Here is a 10,726-nt window from a genome sequence, read left to right as displayed (position 1 = left end):
GTAAAGGTTTCGACCATTCAAAACCCAAATTTGTGTGCAAAGGTCATCTGAGAATATGGGGGGGAGGGGAGAAAAAAAGAGAGAGCTAGAAATAGTTGTTTGAACGTTGTATAGTGTACATTGAGTTGTATAGAGGAATCAATTTCCAACACTCAGAAAGTAGCATAGCTCCATATTTTGCAAAGTCATGATATTTTTCATGCAAAGATTATTATCCGTATTCATCAAAGTCTTACATGATTAAGCCATTCATGAAACAGATAGCCAATGATTGTCTCAGGATTGTATGGTGTCTGCAGGCTGATGAGGACTGAATCATACAATCCGGACGTTATACAATCCTTCAACCACTGAGACCACTCCTCATTCTCATAAATGCCAAGGTGAGCCAATGAAAAAAGCCAAGAATTCACAAGGTTTCGGAAAAGCGATGATAATAGAAAACCTTTACGCCAAGAAAACCCATAGAAAACCAAGACGCCAAGGTGAACAACGAATAGCCAAGATCTTGTGAAAAAAGCCAAGGAGTGGTCACACTGCCTTCAACCACTTTTGCCCTGTCATCCCGCAAAGCCTCACAAATAACGTCGGGGACATTTGACTGCCACATGAAACGTTTGGCAACCGCAAGCTTTCCGGCAATGTGCTTGTTGTCAATTGATAACAAAACAAAAAAAAATTCAGGGAGTTTGAAGATTTATTGAAAAGGGGGCTCTGATGGCCAGAGTTGAATCTGCGGTTGTGAACTGGCCATTTTCCGGAGCACCCACACCCGAATGTCATTGAATGGTGATGTAACTGGCAGAGCGTGTGCCATCATGTCGGAAGAGTTGCAGGAATTGTCCTGGAGAAACATTACAAACATTTCTTTTTAATTGTATTTTTTACAGTTGCCAAGGAGCATGATCGACAACACTGCTCTAATTGTGGAAACCACATCCTCACTGGGACTTTGATTTTGGAACAAGAACCAGAACTGCACAGCAATGGAGAAACTTTTCGCAGGCAATCATCCCTCGTTCATTTTAATTGTGCAGAAATGTTCTTTCACACTCACAGGGCTACTAGATACTACTTTATGCCTTTAATTATGAAAAGTAAGGGGATATGCTGGAGTGTCCGTTGTGAAAAATTGGCTCACGTGGCAGTAACACAAGCAGGCCTGCTTGACTCGGCAATTTAGTTCAGTACTTTGCCCCTTCTGGTACTCATTTTCTTCGTGCATCCCATTATGGAAGGAGCAGATGTTTTCCACATCCAGTAAGAAATCCCATTGCAGAGCAATTCGTCCATTGTTTTGTTGGTATTCTGCACAGGCCGTGCCATCACATGGGCTGAGCGATGCGATCCAAAAGACACAAGGGCTGGTTTCACTCTCTACACAAGACCGATCGTTCATGGACATCAAGATACCCCTTTGACTTTCCTGCAGGATTTTTATTTTCCTTTTTCTTTTAGCTGATTGGTACCTGATTATCAGACCTCATTCAAAGTTCAAAGGCAGGCAGGCAGCTATCTCTCTCTCTCTCTCTCTCTGTCTCTCTCTCTCTCTCTCTCTCTCTCTCTCTCTCTCTCTCTCTCTCTCTCTCTCTCTCTCTCTCTCTCTCTCTCTCTCTCTCTCTCTCTCTCTCTCTCTCTCTCTCTCTCTCTCTCTCTCTCTCTCTCTCTCTCTCTCTCTCTCTCTCTCTCTGTCTCTGTCTCTGTCTCTGTCTCTGACTCTCTCTCTCTCTGACTCTCTCTCTCTCTCTCTCTCTCTCTCTCTCTCTCTCTCTCTCTCTCTCTCTGTCTCTGTCTCTGTCTCTGTCTCTGTCTCTGTCTCTGTCTCTGACTCTGTCTCTCTCTGACTCTGTCTCTCTCTGACTCTCTCTCTCTCTCTCTCTCTCTCTCTCTCTCTCTCTCTCTCTCTCTCTCTCTCTCTCTCTCTCTCTCTCTCTCTCTCTCTCTCTCTCTCTCTCATGGCATTGTTCATCACTTGTGACTGTGAATTATACAATCTGCTATCACTGATAATTAGCAAATCGCAATCGCCTGACATCGTAGAGCACCCCAAATTATGCAAATTATGGACCACACATAAACCACACATCAAGACAATTGAAGGGTCAGCTCATCTGTCCTATGGCATTTTGATCTTTCCTTTTCAGTGAAAATTATTGCAGCGTCACCTCATTCTTGCCTCGAAAATGTATTTTAATTTACATATTTAGATCCATGTATGGAGAGGCTCCGGAAATGGTGGAGCCCTTGAGAAAAACCGACCTGAATATATCATATATAATCTGAACTGACCGTTTCAAGCAGTTTTGAGTTGGAACATATCGAGCTGACTGCACATGCCCTGCCCTCCCCCAAACAGCCAAAGCACAACCTTGAAGTCCTCATTGAATACTCTTGGTTCTGAAAGGTGACAAAGAAATCTTGTCCTTGCAAACTCAAACAATTCACGCTCTCTGCTCACCTCTGCTCCTTTGTCACCCTTCTTTGACTGTGTATGAAATCACCTCTTTGTGTCTACCTGATCTTGCTCTTCACTGCATTCCTTATAGGTGGTGACGCTCTGCCATCTCATGTAATTTTCCATACTCATAACCTATAACCATCAGTCCTCTTGCTATTCTAGTTCGTACACACCTGCTGTCTGCTTGTTCTCCACCGTCCCATTTTTAGTAGGTTTACCTTCCATCCTCTCCATCTATCTTATTGATGAGTATGGTTGACAGGATGGCCAAGAGGTATGCACACTCACATCTATGCTGCCTGACCTGAGTTTGAATCCTGACCCAGCTATAAACTGTCATCCTGGTGTTTCACAGGCAGGGTGATTCATCAATGTGTGTCCGCCATACCTCAGATGGATGTTAAACGGGTGTCCTGTCTGCCAGCATTCGTTGGTGGATGTTTAAGATCCAATGTCCTTTCTGAAGAGTAGGCGAGCTATCGCCAGCACCATTGTCAAATTACAAATTCCTGCCCTAACCGTATCATCAGCAGTACAGCTACTCCCTCAACCAATGATGCTACCCTGCAGTCTTGTGCTGCATAAGAGCGAAGACAAATTGATGAGTCTCCATTCTTACCCTTGCCGAAGGAGAGGGTATTGCATTTGGGTCCATTTGTTTGTTTATCTGTCTGTCTGTCCGCACGGAACTTTCAAGTTTTTCTCTGCATCCGCTTATCAGATTGAGAAGAAATTTTCACCATTGGTGTGACAACTCATGTAGAATGTTTTTATAATTATGACGTTTGGTGAGGGCAGCCATGTTGGAAAAACAGAAAAAACTTCTGACCTCTATCTTTGAAAGTGTACCAAGGAAAATTTTGAAACTTGACACATACACACCATGGCCAAAAGTATGTGGACACGCCTTCTAATTATTGAATTCGACTATTTCAGCCACACCCATTGCTGACAGGTGTATAAAGTCAAGCACATATCCATGCAATCTCCATAGACAAACATTGGCAGTAGAATGGGCCATACTGAAGAGCTCAGTGACTTTCAACGTGGCACCGTCATGGGATGGCACCTTCCCAACAAATCTGTTCGTCAAATTTCTGCCCTGCTTGAGTTGCCCCGGTCAACTGTAAGTGCTGTTATTGTGAAGTGGAAACAATGTCTAGGAGCAACAACCGCTCAGCCACGAAGTGGTTGGCCACACAAGCTCACAGAACAGGACCGCTGAGTGCTGAAGCGTGTAGCATGGAAAAATCGTCTGTCGTCGGTTGCAACACTCACTACCAGGTTCCAAACTGACTCTGGAAGCAACATCAGCACAATCACTGTTCATCAAGAGCTTTATGAAATGGGTTTCCATTTCTGAGCAGCTGCACACAAGACTTAGATCGCCATGCGCAATGCCAAGCGTCGGCTGGAGTGGTGTAAAGCTCACCGCCATTGGTCTCTGGAGCAGTGGAAACGTGTTCTCTGGAGTGATGAATCACGCTTCACCATCTGGCAGTCTGACAGAAGAACCTGTTTGGTGGATGCCAGGAGGACGTTACCTGCCTGAATTCATAGTGCCAACTGTGAAGTTTGGTGGAGGAGGAATAATGAATTGTCTGGGGCTGTTTTTCATGTTTCAGGCTGGGCCCCTCAGTTGCAGTGAAGGGAAATCTTAACGCTACAGCATACAATGACATTCTAGAAGATTCTGTGCTTCCAGCTTTTTGGCAACAGTTTGGGGAAGGCTCTTTACTGTTTCAGCATGACAATGCCCCCGTGCACAAAGCGAGGTCTATACAGAAATGGTCTGTCGAGATCGGTGTGGACAAACTTGACTGGCCTGCACAGAGCCCTGACCTGAACACCTTCAAATGTCTTTGGGATTAATTGGAACACCAACTGTGAGACAGACCTAATTGCCAAACATCAGTGCCTGACCTCGCCAATGCTCTTGTGGATGAATGGAAGCAAATCCCCGCAGCAATGGTCCAAAGTCTAGTGGAAAGCCTTCCCAGAAGAGTAGAGACTGTTATAGCAGCAAAGGGGGTCCAACTCCATAATAATGCCCATGATTTTGGAATGAGATGTTGGATGAGCAGGTGTGCACATACTTTTGGCCATGTCATGTCGCAAGTAATGTACTCCTCATGGGGAATACGTGTGATATTTTCATGACATAATAGGTGCCTTCATTATGATGTCATAATTGCATATGTAGAACGCTACATCTGGTCCACAGAAAAAAATATATATAAAAAATAAATGATTATGTCATCGGTCACGTGATTCAGCACCAAATTGTTTTTAAATAAAAACCTTCAAAAATCTTCTTCTCTGAAATTGCTGAACAGATCGATGTAAAACTTCACGCATATGTCCGCCTATTCATGAGGAACAAAAGGATCACACATATGACGTCGTAGGTCACATGGTTTGGCAGCCATATTGGATTTACCCTAAAACCCATAAAGATACACAACTCAAAAGAAATCCTGGTGAGGGTCTGCAATCTCCGATTGCTCTTTTTCTTGTTGTTACAGTGTACTACAAAATAAAAAGTAGTTTATTATTATCAAATAGGTCCTTGGCAATTGTTATCAACCAAGAATAACCGATTACATCTATGTTTTAATAAACACACCAATGTGGTTGGCAGGTTGGCATAAAGGTATGTGCACTTATCTCTGATCTGTCTCACAGGGGTTAGAATCTATGATCTATCACATCTTTGTGGGAGATCTATGATCTATTATCTGTCACAGCCCAGCTATGAACTGCCATCCTGGTGAGCGAAGCCTAAATGTGTGCGCCGTTCATCAGAGGGATGTTAAACCAGAAGGCCCAATCTGATGGAACTGGTGGATGTTAAATATCCAACGGTGTCTTTCGTGAAAAACATGTGAATTATCACTAAATAACAAATCCCTTCTCTTTCAGTGGAGTATCCTGTGTCATTGCGGTCCAGGGTTGGTTCTGTCCAAGAAACGTTTCTCAGCTCACTGTGATACCTCATGGAACTCTGCGAACAATACGAGCCTCCAATTATAATCATAACTAGAAATTATGAATGTGTGAAGGTCATATGCATTAAAAGCAAAAGTTCTAGTTTTGGCCAAAATGATTTTTTGGGGGTCTGAAACCACTTTGCTAATACACCTTCATTATTTTATAATTGCTTTTGAAAGAAGATTAATCCTTTGTGCAAATTTCATCAGAATCGGTAAACCTTGTTGTTAATATTGCTTAAGTCATTAATACTTTCCAAAGTTTTGCTTGAGCAATGTATTATCTCAGAAATATTTTTGATGACAACAGCTTTTGCAATGTGATAACTGAAATAATGGTCGAAAGAGAAAAGTTGGTCATCAAACCAGGTCAACAAAAGTATGATGCTTGAAAATTGAAAGATCAGTCCACCTGTGATAAAACGATGACTAAATTAGCAAGGATAGTCACACTCACCTCTATGCTGTCCAGCCTGTGTTCAGATCTTAGCCAGGTTATAAACTGTCATCCTGGTGTCTCGCAGGCAGGACGAGGCATCAATGTGTGTGCCGCTCCTCGGATGGACGTTGGACTGGGAATCCCATCTCACAGCATTAGTTGATGAACGTTTAATAACTCGTGGTGTTCTTCGTGAAGCGTAGGTGAGCTATCGCCGGAACATGGCTGAATTACAAATTCCTGCTCTAACCTAGAGAGGGCACTACATCACCAGCAAAGCTGAACACCCAGCAAATGATGGTACCCACAACTATGTGGTGCTCACAAAAGAAGAGGAGGAAGCAAACCTTGTAATAAAAAAAAAACATCAAAATATTACGCTTAAGGAAGAAATTTTAATAAGCATTAATGTTGTAATGACTCCTTGAGCTGAACAAAACTTATAAAATCACATGTTACAACAGAAAAAACACTTGTTTATCACTGGCAGGCAACTTAGTACAGGGAATATGGTATGACAGTGCTGTTGTCGTCCTTCAGTGGACTTAACTAGTCCAAGTGGGCTGAAAGTGACATATAAACGGGAGTATTGTCTCACCTCCCAGTCCAATCCCACCCCTGTGCACCATCACCACGCTATCACCACCATCTGTCCTCCCTTTACCTACCGCAGTTTGCAATCTGGATATTTACTCTTTCACACCCTTCAATATCATAAATTTAAACACAAAGAATTCACAAATTAATTTGACTAATTAACTCGAGACTGTTTTTTTGATTTGGGAGGTGAATATAGATTTGAAAAGATTGTTGGTTTGGGAGTCATTCGTCAGCTGGTGGTGGGGCGTCTGTGGATGATGCATCAATGTCACGAGGAAGTGCAGGGAAGGCCTCAAGTCTTATCCTAACCTTATTGCCTCTCAGGCTCGCTTATGTCTTACGAAAAACAGTGCGCATGGCAATAGCTGCCAACTTGATCCACAGCCATCATAAGGTGTCATATTCTCTTAGTGCCTCAAACCAACTAGGACAATGCAGCATTGTATACCAGTGGACACACCATGCTTTAAAGGGGGGCTAGAGAACCCTCAGTATACCTTGACCTACTTTTCAAGCCGTCGAAAGAGAAGTTTGAAACAAGATTGTAAGGATGTAAGTTCTGCTCTTTGTTTCAGGAAAGAAGTATCTTTCAGTAACTTTTTCTGTAAGGCAGAATATTCAATTGGCAGAAGATGTTTAAATTATTAAGTTCAACTTTTCAAACCGTTTCATTACTTATAAAGCCATTTACACTGACAGCGTTGATTTATGCCGCATAGTAGACCAAAAGGTCCTAATAAAAGGAAATGTAGTTGCTAACTATTCCTTGTGAGAATATCAATGAAGCAACACACAAAAAGGTGTTTACCTGCTGAACAAGATCTTGTTAAAGCAAAAAAAACACTTGCCAACAGAGGTAACTTCATCAAGAACAATGTATCAGATGAAGAAATGCAATATTGAGATCGATGTTGTGGAAATGATTCCTAGGGGTTAATCAATGCTAAACATAGTGTAGCTGTTCCCATATTGAGTGTTTATAATTTAAGTGTGAAGTAATTCAATGTCGTTTTAGATATGCATCACAAATTCATATCGCTAAAATCATCAGACCCACCCCAGTGTGTGTGTGTGTGTGTGTGTGTGTGTGTGTGTGTGTGTGTGTGTGTGTGTGTGTGTGTGTGTGTGTGTGTGTGTGTGTGTGTGTTTGTGTGTGTGTGTGTGTGTAAAATCCCTCATTCCTGCTCGCCTTTACTTGATATTTTATTCCTGTGTTTTCTATGTAAATGTACCCTTTTGCACAACAGTCGGCCTCCAGCCTTTAGTTTCGGTAGGAAACTACGCCCTCATTAGCTGGGTCTGGGTTCAACAAGGTGAGAGGTCATGCAAGGGTTCCCCCGCCCTGGGACCAGATCATTGACCAATGGTGAGTGAGATGGGAGGGGCACGGCGCATCGCAGATGACGTGTGGACCCGAAGTAGTAAAGGTGCGTGGCATCGGAAGGATGTGGCAGATGCTTGGACTACTTGCAGCGGTAAGGTCTGCAAATTTGCAGAGCTCCAGGGTGACACCCCACTTCCACCTAACCTGCCACACCTCGCTCAGCCAGTGCCACATTCACTTCACCGAGTTGCTCCTCCTTTTTTCCACCCAGGCCGGGGTGGTGGACTGACCCGTGCAGGCAACTTTGAAACAACATTATCGAGTTTTTCCTAGCGACTATGCTTGTCGTGTGATGACCTATTTATGTCCTCTATCTGGTGTGTCTGAAGGCCTAAGGCATAAAATAATTAAGGTTCCTGACCATCACTTGGATGGTTCCATGGAGGCGCATATTTAATAGGGGGTACTTTGGGGGATTTATGATTTGTGATCACTGTTTTCCCCACACACATGTATACATGTGTTTTTTCCCCACACAATACTCTTGTTGAACCTGACTTTGTCTTTGGCTCAACCTGCTTGTTTGCGACGGTTTCATTCTGCGGCTTTCATCTATATGGGCTGCATTAAGCAAGAGCCCACACACATGCATGCTCCCACATGTTGCACCCCTTGCTTGCCCTCCGGCTCAACCCAAACCAGTCTTGTACCCGCTACACCCTGTAGAAGTCTTCCAAATCTAATGCTCAACAGTCCATCTTGAGTGGCTTCCCCGAACACGTTCCTCTCTCCTCCTCAATGTCCAATCTAAGGTGTTCACGTACCAGTGCCACATGCACTCCCTCACTCACACACCTGCACATGCACACACTTGCACGCTCACCCGCCTCCACACCAGTGCTGAATGGCACCAGTCAGGCAGCTTTGATCCCTCGGCACGTCTGCTCACCATGTGCTTAAGTACGCGGTTCACAAGCCGGTCACTTCACCTCCAGCACACCGGTCTGCACCGCAGCCTTGTGTGCAGATTTGGATGGCTTGCTCACAGATCCCACACACCACACACACAGACACACACACATAGGCAGAAACACAGGCTCACACACCTCCCTGTGGACAGTTCTGGATTTGCACATAACCAAGCCATTGCTATCTCCGACTCGAACCCACTTTCATTTTCAGTTATCCCTGTGTTTGTCTCTATTATTTCATTTATTACCTGTAGTGGTGCTGCCTCCCTTTCTCTCCGAGTTGTCCCCTCTTTTACTAATCCCCTGGGAAACCTTACTGTGTTCCTCAGCCTTGCTTTCAACCTTCCCTCACTGGCCGCTCTCTCACGCCACACACCTGCCACATCTCCCACAAAGGTCTCCATTTCTCCCCACCATTTGCTGCTGCACATCAATTTTGGCCCCTACTTTGTCCAGCAGCTCAGTCCTGCCTCAGCCTGTGTGTTTAACAAGTGTATGTGTGGGAAAAAGGCAGGTATGTACAAACCAGCGACCACAAGTAATAAAATCCCCCAAATTCCCCACTACCGATTATGCATCCCACGGAACAGTCGAAGCGACGATTAGGAACTTTGATTATTCCATATCTTAGGTTTTCAGACACACACGATAGAGGACATAGGTCACCACAGGACAAGCAGAGTCGGTAGGCCAAACCCAATAATGTTGTTTCAAGGTGACCGCTTGGGTCTGTCCCTTGCCTTGGCCTGTGTGGAAGGAGAGAGGAATGACTTGGCGGAGTGGGTGCGGCCCTGGTGGAGAGAGGTGTGGCAGGTTGGGTGGAGCCGTGGCATCACTCAGCAGCTCAACAAATTTGCATACCTTACCGCTGCAATCAGTCCCGACATCTGCACCGTTGTTCTGACACCGCACCCCTTTATTATCTCGGGGTTAACATCATCGGTGACATGGCGTGCCCCTCCCATCTCGCTAATTATAATTGGTCGACCGTGCGGTCCAGGGGTGGGGCGACCCTTGCATGACCTCTAACCTCCCGAATGGGTGCTGTGACAAGGCCCAAATAATGGGAGCACCTTTTCCTGCTCCCATTATTTGGGAGCATTATTCCTAAACTAAGGGCTGGAGGCCTACTGCTGCACAAAAGGGAACATTTACACAGAAAACAGAGGAATATAATATCAAATAAAGGTCTCGCAGAATTGCGGGATTTTACACACACACACACACACACACACACACACACACACACACACACACACACACACAAACACACACACACACACACACACACACACACACACACACACACACACACACACACACACACACACACACACACACACACACACTTGGTGGGTCTGATAATTCTAGCTATTAGAATTAGTGACGCAAACCGAAAATTACATTTAAACACTGAATATGGGAATATCTACGCTAAATTCAGGATTTATTAACCCCTAGAAAGCATTAACTCAACAGTACCGACAAGTAATGATGCATTTTCTGCATTGTGTCTTGTGGTCTATAGTATCCTCCTCTGAGACATAAAATGACACGCATAGTTTGCATAGCTCCTGATGAAGGCCACATTGTGACCGAAACGTTTGCATGAACCTTTGTAATTAAAAAACAAAATCCAGCAACTTGTTTGAGACGCAGCGGATCCAAGCCAGCAGTGCGATTCTGCGTACAAATTATACTGCCAATGTAGACAACTCTCCTGTGAATCATAAAGCAACAAATCCTGGAAAAGCAAGAACCACCAGCATTGTAATTGCACAATGAAACACCAGGATGCTGTCACGGCATCCATACTGGTAAATCAACAACAAAAACCATCAAGGAACAGATGGAATAGGATATAAGGTTATCTTAGGTACTGGTACGGCAAAGGAGAGTAGGGATTGGAAAATGCTTGTTTCACAGTCATGTTCACATACATAT

This window comes from Eptatretus burgeri, chromosome 18 (assembly GCF_056783735.1).
Source record: "Eptatretus burgeri isolate ZD-2024b chromosome 18, Ebu_testis_v1, whole genome shotgun sequence".
NCBI lineage: Eukaryota > Metazoa > Chordata > Myxini > Myxiniformes > Myxinidae > Eptatretus > Eptatretus burgeri.
The sequence above is the reverse complement of the archived record's forward strand: the minus strand, read 5'-3'. Positions refer to the sequence as shown.